The 20,557-nt window shown below is 32.6% G+C and overlaps 1 long non-coding RNA gene and 1 other non-coding gene across 2 annotated transcripts; one reads left to right on the plus strand and one right to left on the minus strand.

Annotated features, from left to right (window-relative positions):
• Positions 1–3,633: 3,633 nt before the first annotated feature.
• Positions 3,634–3,704, minus strand: TRNAG-CCC. Its single transcript has one exon. It is a non-coding gene; the product is annotated as a tRNA-Gly (tRNA).
• Positions 3,705–3,897: 193 nt separating this feature from the next.
• LOC109165170 lies at positions 3,898–8,666 on the plus strand. Its single transcript, XR_002051498.1, has 6 exons — positions 3,898–4,507; positions 4,585–4,955; positions 6,390–6,576; positions 6,701–6,833; positions 7,554–8,051; positions 8,619–8,666. It is a non-coding gene; the product is annotated as an uncharacterized LOC109165170 (long non-coding RNA).
• The last annotated feature ends 11,891 nt before the right edge of the window (positions 8,667–20,557 follow it).

Consider the following 20,557-nt stretch of genomic DNA (forward strand, 5'->3'; position numbering starts at 1 on the left):
CCCCATCGGGGTCCCCAGCGTGGACCTCGGGCAAGGACTACTGCGTGGACCAAGGACTACTGCGGGGACTTCGGGCAGGGACTACTGCGAGGACCTCAGTTGGGGACCCCACCAGGGCCTCCCCGCGTGACTCGGTCAACTAAGATCCAACCGCCCGCCCTATTCTCTTGGGGTCGGTTGGGAGAACTATTTAGTATAAAAGGGCGCATCCTTGTCTTGTTAGGACATCTACTTCCTATTTATTATTACCATATTTACCTTGTAATTCTCCTGAAAACATTATCAATACAAAGGTGTCTCCGCGACATGCATTCAACGTCTTTTCCAATCCCTTATCTATCGGGTTTAGTAATTCGGGTCTACCCCGGGTTAATTAAATCCATCACAATTAAAGGAAAACAAGGTATTCAAGTTTGTGAAAACAATAGGAAGAATATGAAATTTTTGGGATTCAAATATTTAATCACCTAGTGTCAATCTAATGTGCAATATTAAATATGGGTTTAAACAAGGGTTAGAATGTAACAAGGGAAATAGTTACTCCCGTAATCTCTATCTCTAACATAAAACAAGTGATTATTCACTCTCGTGATATAAACACTCAACAATGTAAGAACAAACATTCAAAATAAACTTTTAACTACTGCCATCTCCCGATGTGCAATAATCAATAATTAAACTCCTTAACCAATATAATTTGCCCTCTCCCAATGTGCAACAGTTAAGTGTGTGCCCTAAATTATGCCTAACTCCCGTTATGACACAAAGAAAGCTATGAAACAAGTAACTATGACCACTAATTACAAGCATCAACAACATAAACCACAATTGCAACACAAGTATAAAACCCAAATATTAATATATTAAAGAATTTGAGAGCACATGCACACAGGTTCATAAACATTTTTTACCCAATAATGTCTAAGAAAACTTAGCCACACATGACTAATATGCAATACATAGCAATAATAAAGAGTTTACTAGTAATAGAAAAAGAGTAAAAGAATAAACCAAGTGATTCTCCCAAATCTCCCTAGCTTTTTTCTTGCTTCCCAAGACACCTCGTAACTCTTAATTCTCTTCTTTCTTGTCTCCAAAACTTAGCGTAATGCCCTAGGGTTGAACAAAATGGGCTTTTTATAGTTGAAGCTCAATAGAAATAGATTAGGAAATTTGCACACAACTTTCCAAAATCTCGCCCAATGACGGAAGTCCGGTTTGCAGGCTTATTTTGACCATTTTTCCTTCTGATATAGACTTTGATGTCTTCATATTTTTGCATTTATATTTCTTGAAGTTTTGAATTCTATGTTTATTACTTCAATTGCTTATAGTTTTACATTTTAATCATGAGTAGTTAAACATATCTAGGGATTTGGATTGAATTTCTTTGTATAGATTCCAATGTGAATTGAATTGCATAAATTAAGTTTTGTATTGCCTTCATATTGAACTTGGTTATGAATTGGATGAAATTGAATGGACTCTTTCATAGTTATGGCCAAATTATGCAAGAGATATTTGGAATTGGTGAATCACCTATGAGAATAGGGTTACACCATAGCCATATCTTTCATATTTCTTACTTTCCTTTGAGAAAATAGATTTTGAAGGAAATGAGCACGTAAAGTGTTTGTTGAATTGCCTCATCTAGCCAAGTTGCCATGAGAATGAGACTTCGGATTAGTTGATAGTCCAATTGATCACGAGAGTGACGTTGGCACTTACACCATTTCCCCAAGTTTGACGTTTGGAATTGCATAACTTAAACTTTAGACTACAAAGGGTATTCTATGTAAGGTTGTTTGGTTCAATTAATCTTTCTTTCATCTATTATCTTTAAATTCACTTGTTATCATTATAGTTGTTTGAACATGAAACACTCAATTATCTATTGGTTAGCTTTCAAACATTGTATGAACTCGTGCTTAACCCCTTAAAGCGATTCCTTATGGCGCCGTTGCCGGGGGAAATCATGGTAACTCAACTGAACCACAGAGGCTAGACCCCAAGGGCCCCGCACACCCCTAGACTAGATCTTTGCTTACTGCGCACAAGGAGCCTCCCTCACTTTGAGAGGTTGCTCCCACACTGTCGTTGGTGAGACTCGATCCCTAGTCATTCTTCCCAAACTTCACCACTATAACCAACTAAGCTGCCCATGCGGGCTTGTCTTAGTTAATCATAACTAGCTGAGTGGAGGAGATGAACAAATATTATAAGTGAATGAATGAATAACGTGAAGATATCATTAATGAGAATTAAAGTATATATTATAATCTATGATAAGAATGAGTGTACAATTACCGAACTGAGAAATGTCGACCTCAACCCCACTTATATCGCCAATCGAAAAGTTATAACTTTAGTATAACATCTTGATGAAACTACTAATCAAATGGTAATCCTTATTTTATGACATGAGTTAGTATGTTGCAACTTTATTGGCTAAAATATATAGCAAGGTAACACGATAAAGTACACAATAGTTATGTTAATTTGTCCAAAGTAATGATCACCCACTACATGATGTTTAGATGTTATATATGATGGAGTAGTGGGGACAAAAAGCATATTGATGGGAAAAAAATAAAGTTGATTGAATGTATTATGTGATGAGAAATTATATGCATTTGTGCACATTTATTTTCCCATCTTAGGACTAAAAAGAGGGACACAAAACACTAAAAATATATACAATGAATTGGACATTTAGGGAATTAAACCACGATCAGTACTGTGGGAAGGTACTATGATACCACTACACCAGATGTGTTTTTTTGCAAATGAGTGTACGCTTAGCAAACTGAGAGATGTCGACCTCAGCCTTACTCACGTCGCCCTCGAAAAGTTAGAAGTTTAGTATAACATCTTGATGAAATTACCAATCAAAAGATAATCCTTATTTATGAGTTAGTATGTTGCAACTTCATTGACTAAAATATGTAGTAAGGTAACACAATTGGTTACGTTGATTTTTTCAAAGTAATGATCGCACGCCACATGATGTTTAGATCCTATATGATCTAAAACAAATACACAATGAATTACACATCTAAGGAATCTAAGGAATTAAACCATGGTCGGTATCGTGGGAGAGTACTATGATACCACTACACCAAATGCATTTTTTGTGAATGAGTGTACAATTAACGGACTGAGAGATGTCGACCTCAATCCCACTCACGTCGCCAATCGAAAAGTTAGAAGTTTAGTATAATATGATAATCGTATTTTTTTTTTTGAATACTATTGACTCTATTACAATGCAGTATCTGTTCATAACTACTTTCTCAACCAATTGAGAGCAACTTGGTGCCATTGGACAACAAGATCCTTGGCTATAATCGTATTTTATGAGTTAGTATGTTGCAACTTCATTGGCTAAAATATGGAGTAAGATAACACGATAAAGTACACAATAGTTATGTTGATTTGTCTAAAATGATCGCACGCCATATGATGTTTAGATGCTATATGTGATGGAGTGGGGGCAAAAAAACAGATATTGATGGAAAAAGATAAAGTTGATTGAAAGTATTATGTGATGAGAAATTATATGCATTCGTGCACATTTATTTTCCATTTTAGGACTAAAAAGAGCTGCGGAACACATAAAAATATGTAGTGAACTGCGCATCCGGGGAATCGAACCCCGGTCAGTACCGTGGGAGGGTACTATGATACCACTACACCAGATGCGCTTTTGATCTCCACTCTTTAAACGTAATTAGTAGAATGAAAATTGGAACATAGGGTTTCCGTTAGCTCCATTGATGCTGCTCCTTAAAGCCGTATAGCCAATTCGGTGGGTAGGCATCTCCGACTCTCCTCTCTTGACGACGAACAACCTCACAACTTTCTCTGCGCTCTTGCTATGCTTCAGTAAGTAAAAATGAAATTGGCCTTCATTCACGCGATTATGCATAAAGTCTGGTTTACTGTGATTATGCATAAATAAACTGGATTCAAAATTTGCATATTACTGTATTATTATTATTATTATTTATTGCATTTGTTTTCAGTACAATTAAATCTGACCCCTGTTGAGCATTGATCATTGATCATTGTTGAGTACAACATATCATCCCCATGACTCCATCCGCATTGCTGTAATCATGGAATCTATAATGATTGAATTAACATCAAGCAATATTTTTGTTCTAGCTTCTGGTTTTCCGACCTATATATATATATTCAAATTGCTATGATTTTTGATAAACTGGAACTACAAAAAGACCATTGGAAACTTGGTTGTTAAACGTTACCAGCGTCTCTATGCGGCTAATCGGCTATGCCCCTTTTTCCTTCGAGCAAAGCAGCATCCGGAGGCATTTTTGGATGATATACAACCTCGCCCTTTTCCCCTTCAAAATCTTGCTTCTTGGTTCCTTGATTCCTGCTTCCTTGTTCCCTGAAGTAGAGGCTCTTGATGGTGTAGATTGTGTCACGATTTTATTCATTTTTGTTTATTGACTTTTTTGGGCTGCCTGGAGAAGAAGTGGTGGTTGTGTATCTCCTCTAAACCTCGGTGAGAGTTATGGGTTTTGATTTCTTTGGAGTGACACACCTGTTATTTATTAGGTTGAAATCTGAAGACTGTTGCCACCACCAGGCTGTTGACAGTGAAACAGGGCCATGGTTTCTGCTTCTTTAGTGCCCTCTTTTTAAGCTGGGGGGGCTGATAAGCTCATAAATCTGATTTCCATGTTAACTGCCTTGTCTGTCTGTTGTCTATGCTTTAGCTTAACTAAAAGGACAACAATACTCTGCAGGTGTTTAATGTTTGACCAGATCATTTCAAATAATGAATCCACACTTGATGCTGAAAGGACACCTGGTCTTCCTTTTCCAGTCATACACTGGCATCTGGGATCTTTTCGGTTTCTGCTGCTCTTCTTCTGTGAAGGAATCCAATAAATTGTTGCTAAATATCTTGGCAAAAATCATTTCTGGTTGCGCCCTTATTCTTGTTTGTTTTATTATCCAGAAGAAATATTTTGCTACTAAGGGAACATATGTCTATATAGATAAATATGTGTGTACATCTGTGTTTGTATACACACACACATGCATTTTTTCCATGTTTAACATAATTTCCTTCTACATTTACCTTTTCTAATTCATTATTTTATATCTACCTTTATTTATCTTTTCTCTGTGGGAAGTTATCTTTCCTGACAGCCACCAATTGGTTTTCTAGATATGACCTTCATTTTGGGTCTGAATTTTTTGGTGGTTCAGTTTGCCTGTACTGAAAGCTCTTATGATGAATTTACAAGTTATTTATGTCGTTCCAATTTCTGAATCTCTGGTTTCGTATCCAGAGTGGTTGTGGAACTGAAGGGACAACTGAGGACTTTTGCTTACAGGCCCTTGACCGCATTTACATCTGCATTGAATTGTAATCTGTGTGTGATTTAATGTCAGCAGTTTAGAAAGTCATCATCTTCTTTTTTTTTTTTTTTTTTTTTTTTTTTTTTTTTTCGGTTTTGTTTATTGTGGTTTTTGTTTTTTTAAAAAAGAAAACTTAAGGTTTCTTCACTGCTAGAAGAGCTTCCTTGCTTTTGTTGATGAGCTTGACCTTGAGTTTCAGTCAAAGAGGTCTGATTATTGGCTCCTGTTTTTGGTTGAGTACAATTATTATTTGTATGTGAGCAATAGATAGCAGAGCAACACAAAGGAGTTCATATGTTTTCTAAAACCTTACAAGAAGTATTGGGGAAATTGGGCAATGGTTTGATTGCTGGATAACGAATGGTAATGCATCAAGCCATCAAGTTATCCAAGCAGATGCCTTTGGAAAAACCTTACTAAACATTCCTACTTTCATTACAATAAAGACCATCTTTTCGACGTTTTGAATCTTCCAATTGTTTTAGGGCATTTATAAATATAAATTGTAGATTGTAAAGCTTTATACTAGAATAAAAAGCCATTTGCCTCAAACTTCATTCTGTGGGGGATTTAGTTAATTTATTTTGCCTTGTACATATTAGTTTCCACCTTCTAAGAGACTCTGTTTGCATAGTAATTGAGGCATCCTCATGACTTATGATCTTTTTTTTTTTTTTCTTGAGGAAATGACTTATGATCTAGAATGCGCTTTACCCAATAAGCTCAAATTGATTTATGCCATTGAAAAATGTTAAGAAAAAGATTTTTTTTAAAAAAAGGTTACAGATGAAGCGTGGACTGAAATTTATCTTACGCATGCTAAATTTCATCCATATTACTTTTTCTATAACAAGTCTTTGTTGTGCTAGGTTACCTGGTCCTGTTGAGTGTGGTGCCCATGTTTGAGGCCATATCATAAAATTGAATGAGTTTTTGCTACATTTTATGATGTAATTTTATTTCTCTTTTTCTTCATGTTGTACTCACATCAGAGAGGAACTGATAGCCAGCCCTGGGCTTGGAGGCCTCTCCTGTCCTCAAACTACTTGACGCGAGGGACCATCCTTGTTTCGTGCTGTGTGAATTTGTGAATGACGTGACAGTTCGTAACTTTTCAGTGTGTTCAAAGGGCCTGCAGCACTCGCATCTTATTTGACAATGCAGAACAGCTATGGTAAAGTACATCACTTGTTCTAATTATTATTCAAAAAGTAAATTGGAATCTATTTATCTTATGCATTGTTTTGACAACTCTAAAGTCATGTGGAGTTTTCTGTATTGAGTTCCCTAATGGTTGTTGAAGGTTCAGATCAGCAGAGGCAAGATCATTGGCTCAAGACTACTGTGAGGTGGAGAAGGACAACTAATGGGGCTTACAAGAACGCAGGTACAATGCATCAAAGTTCTGGCTTCTGACAGAAATTGTTAACACAGAGGTAGTGGCCAACTGTATACCCCTAATAAACCAGCCTTAATTACAACGTTTGATAGTTTCATAATGGCAATTTGTTCATCTTTAATTTCCAAACTTAGAAAAGGCCTAATAACCAATAACAATAAAAAGCCAAACTTTTGCTAACAACTACATATTTAGCAAACCTTTTAATTTTTATAATTTATATGAAATGTTTTTTTTCTTGGTTGCAATTTTAGTGGGTTCTTAAATCTGGTCAGTTTTAACTCAATCTGCCTTCACAATAGTCTTATTTTCTACCTTTGTAGTTATTATCATTCCTAAGAGTGCTATATAATTTAGAAATAATGATCCCAAAAGACCAAAAATAAATAAGAGGGTTGGATTTGCTAATTTCATGGAAAAAGATGTTCTGGATGGAATTTTTTTAAAATAAGATTATTATGAAGTTGGGTTTGATGAAAATGAAAAAAGTTGGTATGAATTGTAAAAAATGAAAGGTTGGGGTAAAATTGCAATTGAGTGCAAATGTTTGGTTTCTTACAATTATTAGACCTTTATTAAAACTTATGATTTCATTGAAGAATGTTACCCAGATTTATGATGCCTGCACTGCCATAATTATTGGTCAAGTTAAGCAAAATTTTCTTTGGAGTTGCAGAGAGAGAGAGAGAGAGAGAGAGAGAAGTGGTCCTTTCTGTAAAACTTAACTGCTGTGTTTATTGGTGGTGCTTTTTTGTAGGTGGAGTACATTAATCCAGATGGGTGTGGATGTGAAGGTGAAATGGGGTTGCAGGCAGGGTAAAGTGTTGAAACTTGAAAGTGGAGTGTATATATACATTATACATAGCAGCAGAAGAAAATATGATATGCTCTGTTGTGTACATACATTGTCACGGGAAGCACTAGAAGCCAAAGCATGTTCTTTAATTTCCTCCTGTGACTGCCTTGCGCACTACCTCCTCAGTCCTGCCTGCATCACTATGATTTGCTGAAACAACGTTTTCATGGCAGCAACTTAATCCTGTTTGGGTGAATGCCGAAAATCAAGAAACACTTGTTTCACAGTTCCACCCACACAAAAATGGCAATCTTGCTTATTATCTTTGCCAGCCCATTCTTTGGCATTGTATTGTATGGAATCTCTTCTACTGTCACGTTGTTTTCATATTTCCAATCTCTCTCTCTCTCTCTCTCTCTCTCTGTCTCTCTCTTTTGTACATTTAGATTAAACTACAAGGTTCAATAGGTAGTATTTGGGAGAAGAGACCAAGGTTTGAATTTCAGTAGAGGCAGTGTGGGGATTATGAGTGTAAATGAGCCGAGCCGAGCTCGTTAATGGAATCTCGACTCGAGCTCGAGCTCAATTGAGCTTGAGTACTGGTGCTCAAGCTCGGCTTGAGCAGCTCGATTGTTCGAGCTCGAACTCGAGTTCGAGTTTGATTTTGAACTTTTTAATTGTTATTTTTATATATTATAATTATATTATGTTATATTATATATTATACGGCTCGCGAGCGGCTCGACGACTCACGAGCCTAGAATATTTAGGCTTGGCTTGAGCTCGATTATTAAACGAGTTGCTTGAGCTCGGCTCGAAGTTTGATTTTGACCGAGCTCGAGCCGAGCTTTGACCGGGCCGTTCGCGAGTGGCTCGGCTCATTTACACTCCTAGTGGGGATTATACCTAAAGTGGGTAGATCTCTTGTGTGCATCGACATTTGGCCCTATTTGCTCTGTCGGGCTAGGATGTGGGGGGTCCTTGGGGTTGGGGATTCAACTTGTTGGGAGAAGATTAAACTACAAGGTTTTTGACTACAAAATCTCTAATAATACTAGCAAATCTCTCTCTCTCGGCACACTCCTTTATCAATCTTTTTCAATTGGGTTGCTAGAATAAAATTATGAGTAACAAAATACTTCATAACAAACATATGGTAAGATGTTGACTTGGTAACTGTAAGATTACAAATTGAAAACTTTCTACGAGAGCAACCTTTAATTAGCTATCGACAACGGTTATATAATAGTAACATACTGATATACTTCATAAATATATATAGGGGAAGATACTCTGATTATTTGTATCAAATTTCTTATTATGCTTTTACATTTTTCACAAGTTATAAAATTTGATTAAAAAAAAAAAACATTTTTATTTGATATAACTAACATTTTAGCCTTGTAACTGAAACCTTCCTTTTGATGAAATAAGAATCAGTTTGCTGCCATCTTTTTCAATTCTCTGTTTCTTTTGTGAGATATATAATTGGTTGGCATGAATAATACTTATCTCTAATCCTTGGTCCTTGGATAGTTGGATGATTTCCCATGCTCTGATCTATTGACACATCATATATAAATGATTTTGTGACAGCTCAAACCACTTATCATCCAAATTAGTCTAATACCCTACTTGATCCCCTAAATTAGGTACAAGAGATCTGGTGCCCTAAGCAGTGATGTCAATTCTTCAAATGCTTTAATTTATGCACTGATTACTAATGGCAGTGGTCATCAAGTCACATAATAATAATAATAATAATAATAATAATAATAATAATAATAATAATAATAAAAAATAATAGTAATAATGTTTCTGAGTCAGTGGAGTTTGCTTGATTAAACTCACTAATCTTTTGTCCACATCACATCAAACCCATGAAATGACAAAAGGGTAAAGAACAATGGGCACTCTAGGAAACTCAAAAGTTTGAGCTTTAAAAAAAAAAAAAAAAATCTCTTAATGCTCACATCCTAGCTTTGTGGATGCATGACATCAACTCATATAATTTATGGCAATTAAGATGCTTAATTAACCCTTAATTATTGAAGGTGTGTGAGTTGTAGGGTATATATAGTTGATAGATACTATTTTTGGGTGTCGAGGAAGACTCACAGTCACTATTTGACGATACATACTATATTAGATAAACTTTGTTCATGTATAATAACCTGTAAACCACATAGGAGATGGTAATTGTTAGATACTATTTTATGGATGACAAGGAAAACTCGCAATCATTGTTTAAGGATATATAATAGATAAACATTACTCTTGTGTAATAATATGCAAGTCACACAGGAGTGATAAATCGCACTAAAAAAACTATGTACTACGAAGTTTGGGTGTTGTTGTGTTGGCAATTAAGAAGCTTAATTAACTCTTAATTACATAGGGGGTTTGTGGGTTGTGGGGTATGGTTGATAGATACTATTGACCATAGAATATGAATTCACTTTACCAAGGAAGGAAAAAGCCTAATTGTTTGGAGATTGGCATGTGTACTATATGATATGAACAAATGAACGATGCAGAAGTCACTAAATGAATATTTAATTTTAGGAATGCACATAAAAAGAAGAAAAGTTTTGTGGAAAGGGTTAGGAGCTCAGGGAGCTCATCTCTCTCTCTCTCTCTCTCTGAACATTATCTTTGATTCTGAGTTTTTTGATTTATTAAATTAGTGCCTTTCTGACTGGATTAGGCAGTCAGCTTCCAGCAAATTTCATGTGTTTCACTTGTTTAACAAACAATTCATTTATATATGAACACTACAAATGTTAGGAAAATGTAATGTATCCTTCCAGAAGATAATATTCCTGTCATATTACTATTATTGATTGCACTATAAAGTTTCAAAATTTGACTCATCGTGAGAACTGTCTATTAGTTTTCTTAATTTGAGCTAATTAATCATAAAAAATTTAAACTGGTTTAACTCTGGCCTTGTGGTCCTTTATTGGTTAGGATCACAAAATTAATTTCACCCAAAACACGCATTTAGGTAGTGGCTACAGCATGCAAGCTTTCATATAACCAAAAAAAATGCACAAACTCGTTACAAAATTAAACCAACTAATAACAAGATTTTTCTTTACCCTATCCACCCTCCAACATCATCATATACATGTAATCAACTTTTCTATCAATTTATTAGATATATAGCTAGCTTGTGACATATGTCCTTAAGTTTAATTTGTAGTCATTAGTTAAATGCGAAAAATAAAATCACATTATAAGATAGATGATACAAAATTTGATATAAAAGACAATCATATATATATATATATATATATATATATATATATATATATATATATATATATGAGTTTCATTATATTATATATAAAACCTCATCAACTTCAATACTGAACGAATTTAACTCGATCAATCAATAAAAATAGTTCAAAGTTTATTTATAAATAATTTGAGACGCTTACACTTTTAAAAAAAAATTCTTCTTTTATCATTCCCTCTTTTTCACAAACAAATGGAACAATTGATTAATTAGGATATTGTCACTAATGTTGGATTTAGTGAACAAATTAAGGCAGGCATGCACCATGACTGATGTTTAGGATCTTAGGCACCTTTGTGTTGAATCCTCTTTTGTTTTGGCTTTTTCTTGGGAACTTAGATTATCTCAATATAATGCACCCATCTCCAATAATCAAATCTTTTATATAATTTTATATATGCATAGTGGATCAGACTGAATGAAGCCATAAAAAAATTGTGGTTTAATTTAACAATAATTGGTTAAGTAGCTAATTAAAAGGGTATTATTTTCTTAAACAAATCAAGAGGGGTGGATGGATGATTAGTGTAATCAAATCATGATTGATTAAATTAAAATAGAAATTAAAGAAATTGGAAAAATAAAAAACCCTAATTTCAAGAAAGGGTCCATTGCAAGATTCTGGACACCCACAGAAAGAGTGGCAATCATTGAAGTATGGCTGTATTCAATGAGTCCATTTTAGTTGTGTAAATATATATTAATTAATATAAAATAAATATATTAAAAATTTTAAATTGGGGATATGATGTTAGTGGAATCAGCAGCTAGCTGCATGATTATTGTATTGTAATATTTATGGATTTATATTTATTATTTATATTTATATTTCTCTCCCCCTAGCTAGGTGTGCAGCTTTAAACTAGTCAAAAAGAACAGACTAGCTAACAAAAACATGTAATTTCAGATCGAGGGAGAGATTTTTATGAATATATTAATGCACATAATACCCAGACCAAATCTATATCCAATAGAGTGGAAGATCAGTAATTTGATTTTTTATTTTCTTTTTTAACACCCTGTTTGATCAAATAATATATATGACTTACTTAATGGTAATAGTTTTTTTTTTTTCCCATTATTTTTCATCTTTATTATGAAATAAAGTTATGGTTCAAATATAAAATCTTACTTGAAAAAAAAAATCATGAAAGAAGATTATTGTAATTTTATTTTCATTTACAAAAAAAGGTTTATGTATTTTTTTTTTTAATTTGCTCAGAACCGTATGATTTTTCTACGTGTAAAACTGAAATTGGATAATTTCAATTACAAATGAAAAACGAACGGTCAAGATAAAACAAATTCGAGTTCGAACGGTCAAGATAAAACAAATTCGAGTTTAAGCATATATGGGAGGAGGTGAGGATGGTCAGCATTTGTGTCAAGCCTTTTCAGCCTCATTTTGGAATTATGTTTTCACACTCCCTTGTGTATTTAAAAGAACCCATATGCTATTCAATTCAAACTCCTCTAAAAAGGGAGTTGTATTTATATTAGTTCAAACACAATTCCGATCCATTTTTCAATGTGGGACAACAGTTTCTTCCAAACCTTCCCATCTTTATTTTTCCAACTCAAACCGATATACTTTGATAATCAATTTCTCATTTACCAATTATTCATTTTAAGCGTACAATATATCGATTTCTTTGTATCATTTAGAAGAACTCAAATCCACATTGACTCGACTCAAATTAGAAGTGGATCCCACAGATATTTGTACTACAAAATAATCACTTCAAATGTTATTTTTGCTAATCTTTTCAACAATATTTAGCAAAAAGTTATTGTACAAACTCTCCAAAATTAATTCATAGTAATAATTTTTGGTACAATGCTCTTAAGATTGGACATTCTTATTCAACACTTGAAGCATTGATTATGAACCCAATATGGAAGGCAAAGCTTTTGCAATGGAATTGATTTGCTTAGGTGGGAACAACACTTACAATGGTCATGGTTGATGGTTGTGTCAACAAATTGATTCTCTTCCCCTTGAGTATTTCGAGGTTGGTTTGTTTGTAATTAGTTTGGGTCAAAAGTCAAAGCCTTTTCCATGTGCTCTTCCTATTACACTACTAAATTAATCATGTTTTCATGTTCTTCAATTTCGTGTTGATGATGGAATTTCTAACTTATTTATTTGTTAATTTTTTTTAGTATTATTAACACTTTTATAATGCACTATCTGTCTATACATACTTTCTCAATTTACTGAAACACAAAAAAGTCAATACCCCTATTAGGAGCTACAGTTATATCGCTCGACCACAAGGTCATTATTGACAATTTTTAACTTATTTATAATGTCAATTTTTCTTTTAGAAGATGAGGGAAAGTCGCAAATACTATTTAAATGCGTGTATTGAATAAATTTCGTTCATGTGTAGCTCACAAATCACATTAGAAAGGTCATTGCATACATATTGAAATCTAATTATTGCAATCTTATACCATTTTACAACTTGAAAAGTAGTAATTGAAAATTAATGGAAATGTAATATACATACTAAAATGTTATTATTTGCTCATTTTCATTAGATTGTCATTTCTAGCTATAATCTTATTGCAAGTCTAAGAATGACAACATGATCGAGTGAGGTATATGCAAGGTATATTTTCTATTCTTGAACTTTTTCTTATATCCCTTAAATTTGAGAGAAATAATTTTCCTGACTTGATACCATCGAGAACAAAGAATACCCATTTTGATATATACAAGTATATATCTTTAAAATATCATTCTAAAACTACTAATAAAGTTATTGAGATTTAGAGATTAAAAAATTATATATGTTTAAATATATTGAGGCTAGACCAAGGAGTAGAGGTGTCAAACATGCGGGCTTGGACCTGACCGTCCTAGACCACCACTAGCCCATTTTTTGGACCGGGCCGGACCTAGCCCGTTTAGTATAAGGAAACCTTTATTAATTGAATTAAGTGCAAATTTTATTTTTAATCCTCAACTATTGTCACATTGTCATATTTAGTTCTATTATTTTAATTTTTTTTATATTATTATATCATTGGCTTTCATTTATTTGCCACATTCAGTCTTTCATTTAAATTTCACAATTAATAAAGAAAACTGACATGCATGTAATTTCACCATTCAATTATAAGAGTTTATGGGGGAGGGAGAGAAATTACTTGTTAGAGTAAGAAGCTTGAATGATGAAATTACATTTTAATCATTTTTATTAAACATTTGAATAAAAAAATTTTAATTTACATGGTGGATTAGTTGTGACAAGGAAATGAAACTCAATATTATAATTAGGCAAAACTAAAAGAGTAATACTAAATGGGATAGCGCTATAATAGTCAAGGATTAAAAATGAAATTTAGTCATTAATTTAAATACATAAAGTAAGATAAGATAATATGAATATATTTTGGTGTTAGTTTGTATTTTCAACTTTTGAACTATCTTTATCTCTTATACCTAGATCACCTATGGAGTTAACTAAAACCTCATTAACTTATTGGTGGCTTGTGGTCCACTGGTATCGGATTGCTTCCCTATGTGAGAGGTCTAGGTTTCGAGCCTCAGTGTAGGCATAGATTGTATGGGTATCCCCCTTCCCTTGTAATAATAATAAAAAAAAAAACCTCATTAGCTTAATTAATAAAAGATACACTGAACTAATAATTGATAAAATGTATAGACACAGAGATATATAAATTAATGAAAATTTTTATTTTTACTTTCTTTTTTAACCATCCTACTTAAAATCTAGTATTGTAATAGCCTGCGAGCAACAACAGCAGTAGGATGATCTTGTACAACAAATTTGACCAAAAGAATATTAGGCAAAAATTAAATTCATGACTTTTTGATACAAGAGTCATGCTTCACCCACTCATCCACCATTTCGAGTCTATTGCCTTTTTTTTTTTTTTTTTTTAAATTTTATTGTCAGGCCGTTAGGTGTCCTGAGCAGACCCAAACTATAAGAGGCACCTTTAAGTCCGTACCATATTCATACTAATTCTCATTCGCACCGGGCCGACCCAAGAGGTAAAGTGTTGACTCGATTAATTTTTTCATACAAGATGGAATTCGAACTTCTGACCTCTCTTAAGGGATGAGAGTATTGCCATATTTATTTATTCACTATATTGGCAAGACTAGCAGTGGCTAGTTAAGTGCATAATAAAAAGAAGAAAAGAAAACGAAAAACTAGCAGTAGCAGTATGCTCCTTCTCTCTCTATACATACACACAGACATATTCATACATATATATACACAGATATAGACATACACAGAGACACACAACAAATATTGAATTAGAATAAGAAATGAAACGGTCCCCGCAGGAAGGCACGGGAGCTTTAAGTGCTCCAAAAGGCTGAAATTTCTTGACTTCTTTTTCTACTTTAGAAACATTTCTTTGCTCGTAAAGGCCCTACCAATCTTTACTTTTTAATTCTAAGCTTAGCTCACATTGGACACTGCCCTAAGCATCTCTCTATATATATATAAATATAAAAGTGTATGCACAATTCTTTTAATTAAGAAGTGAAAGAAGCATAAATAGTTTATAAGAATTGGAGAATGCTAATTATATTGGAATTATTATATAGTGCTCCTCCTAGATTACAATTTCATCATGTATTCATATTGGGATTGATTGTACTCATGATTGGAAAGTGATGAGTATTTTGTAATGGTTTAGCTAGCTAGCTTGGATAAATATATACACTAAACCCCACTACATACATGAATTGCTTGCTTTTCTAATGTTCAAGTTGGCAATACACACTTAAAAGTTACGTTGATGAATCTAGCATACTTCGATTCCTTTTGTTTTCGATCTACACATTTTATCAATTATCTTTCTCTTTATATATATATATATATATATATATATATATATATATATATATATATATATATATATATATATATATATATATATATATATATATATATATATATATATATATATATATATATATACATATATATATATATATATATATATATACATATATATATATATGTACATATATATACATATATATATATATATGTACATATATATATATATATTACGAATGGAGTTGGGCCGACACGAGAAGACGGAACGCGGATGATCCGACCAGACCCGGGGCTCAGGGGTTGAGCCCCGGGCCGCCTCAGCATGAGGCCTCGGATGGTGAGCACGCGAGCCCGGGACTATACGACATCGTTTCGCCTATTTACTTATCTTTTACCATTTACGTTCTTAATCGGGTTTAGTAATTCGAGCTACCCCGAGTTAATTATATATATATATATATATCTACTATACTAATAAGAGCCCAAGAGAGTTAGGCCTATAATGGGTAGAAAAGATGGCGGTCACAGATTTTAATCAAATGAATGGCTCATATTGATTAAAAAATTGATAAGATTTAAATTTTACACTAAAATTTCCTAAAATACCCACACACCGTTACTAATTCCGTTAAAATTTTAAGAATTGCCGTTAGTTCACCGTTAACTTATTCATTGATTTCAATAAAAAAGAAAAAGGTCTTAGGTTCGAACCTCATCCCAATCAAAGTTGGCATAATTAGTACTCTATTTTAAGAATTGCCGTTAGTTCACCGTTAACTTATTCATTGATTTCAATAAAAAAAGAAAAAGGTCTTAGGTTCGAACCTCATCCCAATCAAAATTGGCATAATTAGTACTCTATTTTACTCTTATTAAATTATATAAATAATAATTTAGTAGCTACAACAAAAAATTATAGATATGCATTTCTTTAATTTAGAATTATGTGTCCACAATGTCTTTATTCAAAAAAATTTATTCATTATCAATAAATTAAATAAGAGAAATAATTGTATTAGTTATATTGTCTTTATTTTTCTACAATATAAAAATTCTTTATATTCAAATTTATTAATTGATTATATTTGCTACATTGTCCTTACAATGTCTTAATTCAGTGAAAAAAATTATTCATTATCAATAAATTAATTAAGAGAAATATTTTCATTAGTTATATTGTCTTTATTTTTCTCAAATGTAAATATTTTTACATTCAAATTCATCAATTGATTATATTCACTACATTGTCTATTATCTTTTTTGTGAACTATTTTTCTAATTAAATATCAAAGTTATAATACAAAATAATGCTATATATTTATTTACCAAGTATTTTATTAATACCATGAAAAAATTAAAAAAAAATATAATTAATAAAGCCAACCATATTAACTACTTGAGAGATTTTGTGACAAAGAGAGTATTCAAATCACACAACAAATTGAAGTGAGAACTACCTTGCAATGTCCTTGTTTGACAATCAACAGTTAGCGGATTATATTAGCGGATTTGACTAACGAATTTATTTAATTATTAACATTGGGTAGAAAAAATGACCGCCAAATTATTAAATCAAATGAATGATTCAAATTGTTCAGGTTTTGATTTTTTTAAAATTTTTTCTAATTTATCCTTTATATGATTATCCATTTAACTTTTCCGTTAGATACCGTTAATTCACCGTTAGTCTAATTCTAATATTAACGTCTAATATAGAATTATAATTACACCATTAATCTAATTCTAATATTAAAGTCTTAATAGAACTTAACCACAAATCCTAATGTCGAAATCTCCTCAAACAATATTAGTATATATTTAATATTTTATGCCCTAATTTTTATTTGTTCTCCCTTATGTCCCGTATTTGGTTTCAACCATACCTATACAATTATTTTATTGACAATTATAATCAATCTTGACTATATTATTTTGCATTTGTAAACTTAGAATTACCTATTTAACCCGTACGGGCTTAGCTCAATGGTTTAGTGGGCAATATTTGGGAGAAGAGACCAAGGTTTGAACCTCGGCGGCGGCAGTGCGGGAATTATGTCCAAAGTGGGCAGATTCCTTGTTCGCACCGGCATTTGGTCCTGTTTGCTGAACCATTGAGTCACCGTGATTTACAACTTCCCACAATGCTCTGTCGGGTCGGAGTGTGGGGGGCCCTTGGGGTTGGGGACTCAACCTTTGGGAGAAGAATTACCTATTTAAATACGCAAATTCAACCTTCAATTATCTATGCATGAACAATTTCAATATAATCTTTCCTTAATATACTTTAAAGTACTTATTTAAAAAAATATATATATTGGGCATTATCCCAATCGCGCAATGCGCGTAAAAAACTAGTATATATATATATATATATATATATATATATATATATATATATATATATATATATATATATATATATATATATATTGTATGTATGTATATTATTTGTGTACCCATATCAATATATCATATATGTGAGTGTTAGCTTAGTATTATTTGTAAATTATTATTATATAAAAATATAGTTTTTTTTTTGTTTTGTTTTGATCACTATATTTATTCAAATATATGATAATTCAAAAGTATCATCACTTTAAGAAATTGCAAAACATAATTTTAACTAATTTTTAAATCTTTTTACTTACAAATATTTTAACATTGGACATAAGTTTTCGCGCATCGCGCGTACAAAATGCTAGTATATATATATATATATATATATATATATATATATATATATATATATATATATATATATATATATATATATATATATATATATATATATATATATATATAGAGAGAGAGAGAGAGAGAGAGAGAGAGAGAGAGAGAGGGGGAGAGGAAAGACATCTAGTGTAAAGAGTCTCACAGGTGAAACATGGGGGTGAGATCTTAGTCGTTGATCAAATATAGATCAACGGCACAATCAATGAAAATTAAAAAAAAAAAAAAAAAAAAAACGCCCTTTCGGGAAATACCAAAGCTAAATGTTAAAATAATGGTGCATGCACCTTATATGTTACAATGACACGCCTTAAGGGTTAAAATTACGTACCTTAAATTTTAAAATGGTGCACTTTAAGTGTTAAAATGACACACCTAAAGTGTTAAAATGGCACACCTTCAATGTTAAAAATGACGCACCTTAAGTGTTAAATGCCACACCTTAAGTGTATAAATGACGTACCTTAAACTTTGAAAATACGCATCTTAAACTTTACAATTATGCACCTTAAGTTTTCTGGAAGGAGAAATGACGCACCTTAAGTGTTAAAATGATGCACCTTAAACTTTAAAAATATGCACATTAAGCTTTCAACAATACGTAAAATTACCATAATGTCACCGCATTTTTTTAAATTTACGTTCATTCTGCTTTGTTGATTTTGACAAGATCAATGACTATGATTAAGGTGCGACTTTTCAAAGCTTAAGGTGTGTCGTTTTAACACTTAAGGTGCGCCATTTTAACATTTAATGTGCGTCAATTATACACTTAAGGTGCATAAGTTCTACAATTAATGTGTTTCATTTTAACACTTAAGATGCGTGATTTTACTACTTAAGGTGCATCTTTGTAACACCTAAGGTGCGCCATTTTTAATACTGAAGGTGTGTTATTTTAACCCTTAAGGTGCACAATTTTAACACTTTGCTTCTGCCAGCTTCCAGGACGCACATTTTTTTTTTATATAAAAAAAATTCATTGATTTGAGTCGTTGATCTAGATTTGATCAACATCTCAGATCTCTCCGCATGTTTTACCTGGGGCCTCCTTCGTACCAGATCTCATCCATATATATATATATATATATATATATATATATATATATATATATATATATATATATATATATATAAAAGTATATCCTTTTTGATAGCGAAATACGCCATCTGACCCGACATCGCACTTGGTAATTACGTAGGAAACCGTATCCGTCACACCCGAACTGACCTCGAATCGATATGTAGGTTTCCCGACCACGATACGGTTGGTGATTGCATCTCTTGAGTTATCCACCCTTAGCTTAAACATAGTTACCTTACTTCCAGATCTTAATTATAAGGTCAAGAAGGCTACTATGTCAATCGGGGTCTAGCAGATATCACCAATGATCAGTCTTACAACCACAAGCCGAATAGAATTTACTGTCACATCACTAATGCGTATGCTGTCAGCTCGTTGAGGGACACTGTACTTTGCATAACGAGAACAACTGTTGTGTGTCTCCATAACACACATGGCAAACATGTCAGAGACCCGACATGCGTTTCCCTCTCTACCCCTATATAAGGAGCATTAAGTGCACCTTGAAGGGGACTTTTGGGGATGATTTCTATAAAAAAATTAGATCTGAACTTCTTGACCTGAGACAAATCCATCATGTCAAACTATACATAAAACCTAAAATATTTGACAAAATAGCTGATACGGTTAGATAAGTTGTATCACTTTTGAAATGTTTTATTAATATATATTTTAAGAGATATGGATTTAATTATTGTTGTTGTCGTTGAAGTTATGAAATTTACCATTTATTTTGTAAGTAATAAATAAAATTTAAGGTAAAACAAATACAGGCAATTCTTTATTTTTTGAATGCTACTAGCTCTATTACAATGTAGTATCTGTTCATATACTTTCTCAACCTACTGAAACACAAAGAGCTAATAACACCTCCACTGAGGCTCGAACTCACAATCTTCCAAATGGAAGTCCAACCCGGGTACCATTGGACCACATAGTCCTGGTCAGGCAATTCTTTATTTAAATAACAATAAATTTAAATATTAATTCGACCACGTATTATGATTGGTCCATAAAT

This window comes from Ipomoea nil, unplaced genomic scaffold (assembly GCF_001879475.1).
Source record: "Ipomoea nil cultivar Tokyo-kokei standard unplaced genomic scaffold, Asagao_1.1 scaffold3069, whole genome shotgun sequence".
NCBI classification, from domain to species: Eukaryota; Viridiplantae; Streptophyta; class Magnoliopsida; order Solanales; family Convolvulaceae; genus Ipomoea; species Ipomoea nil.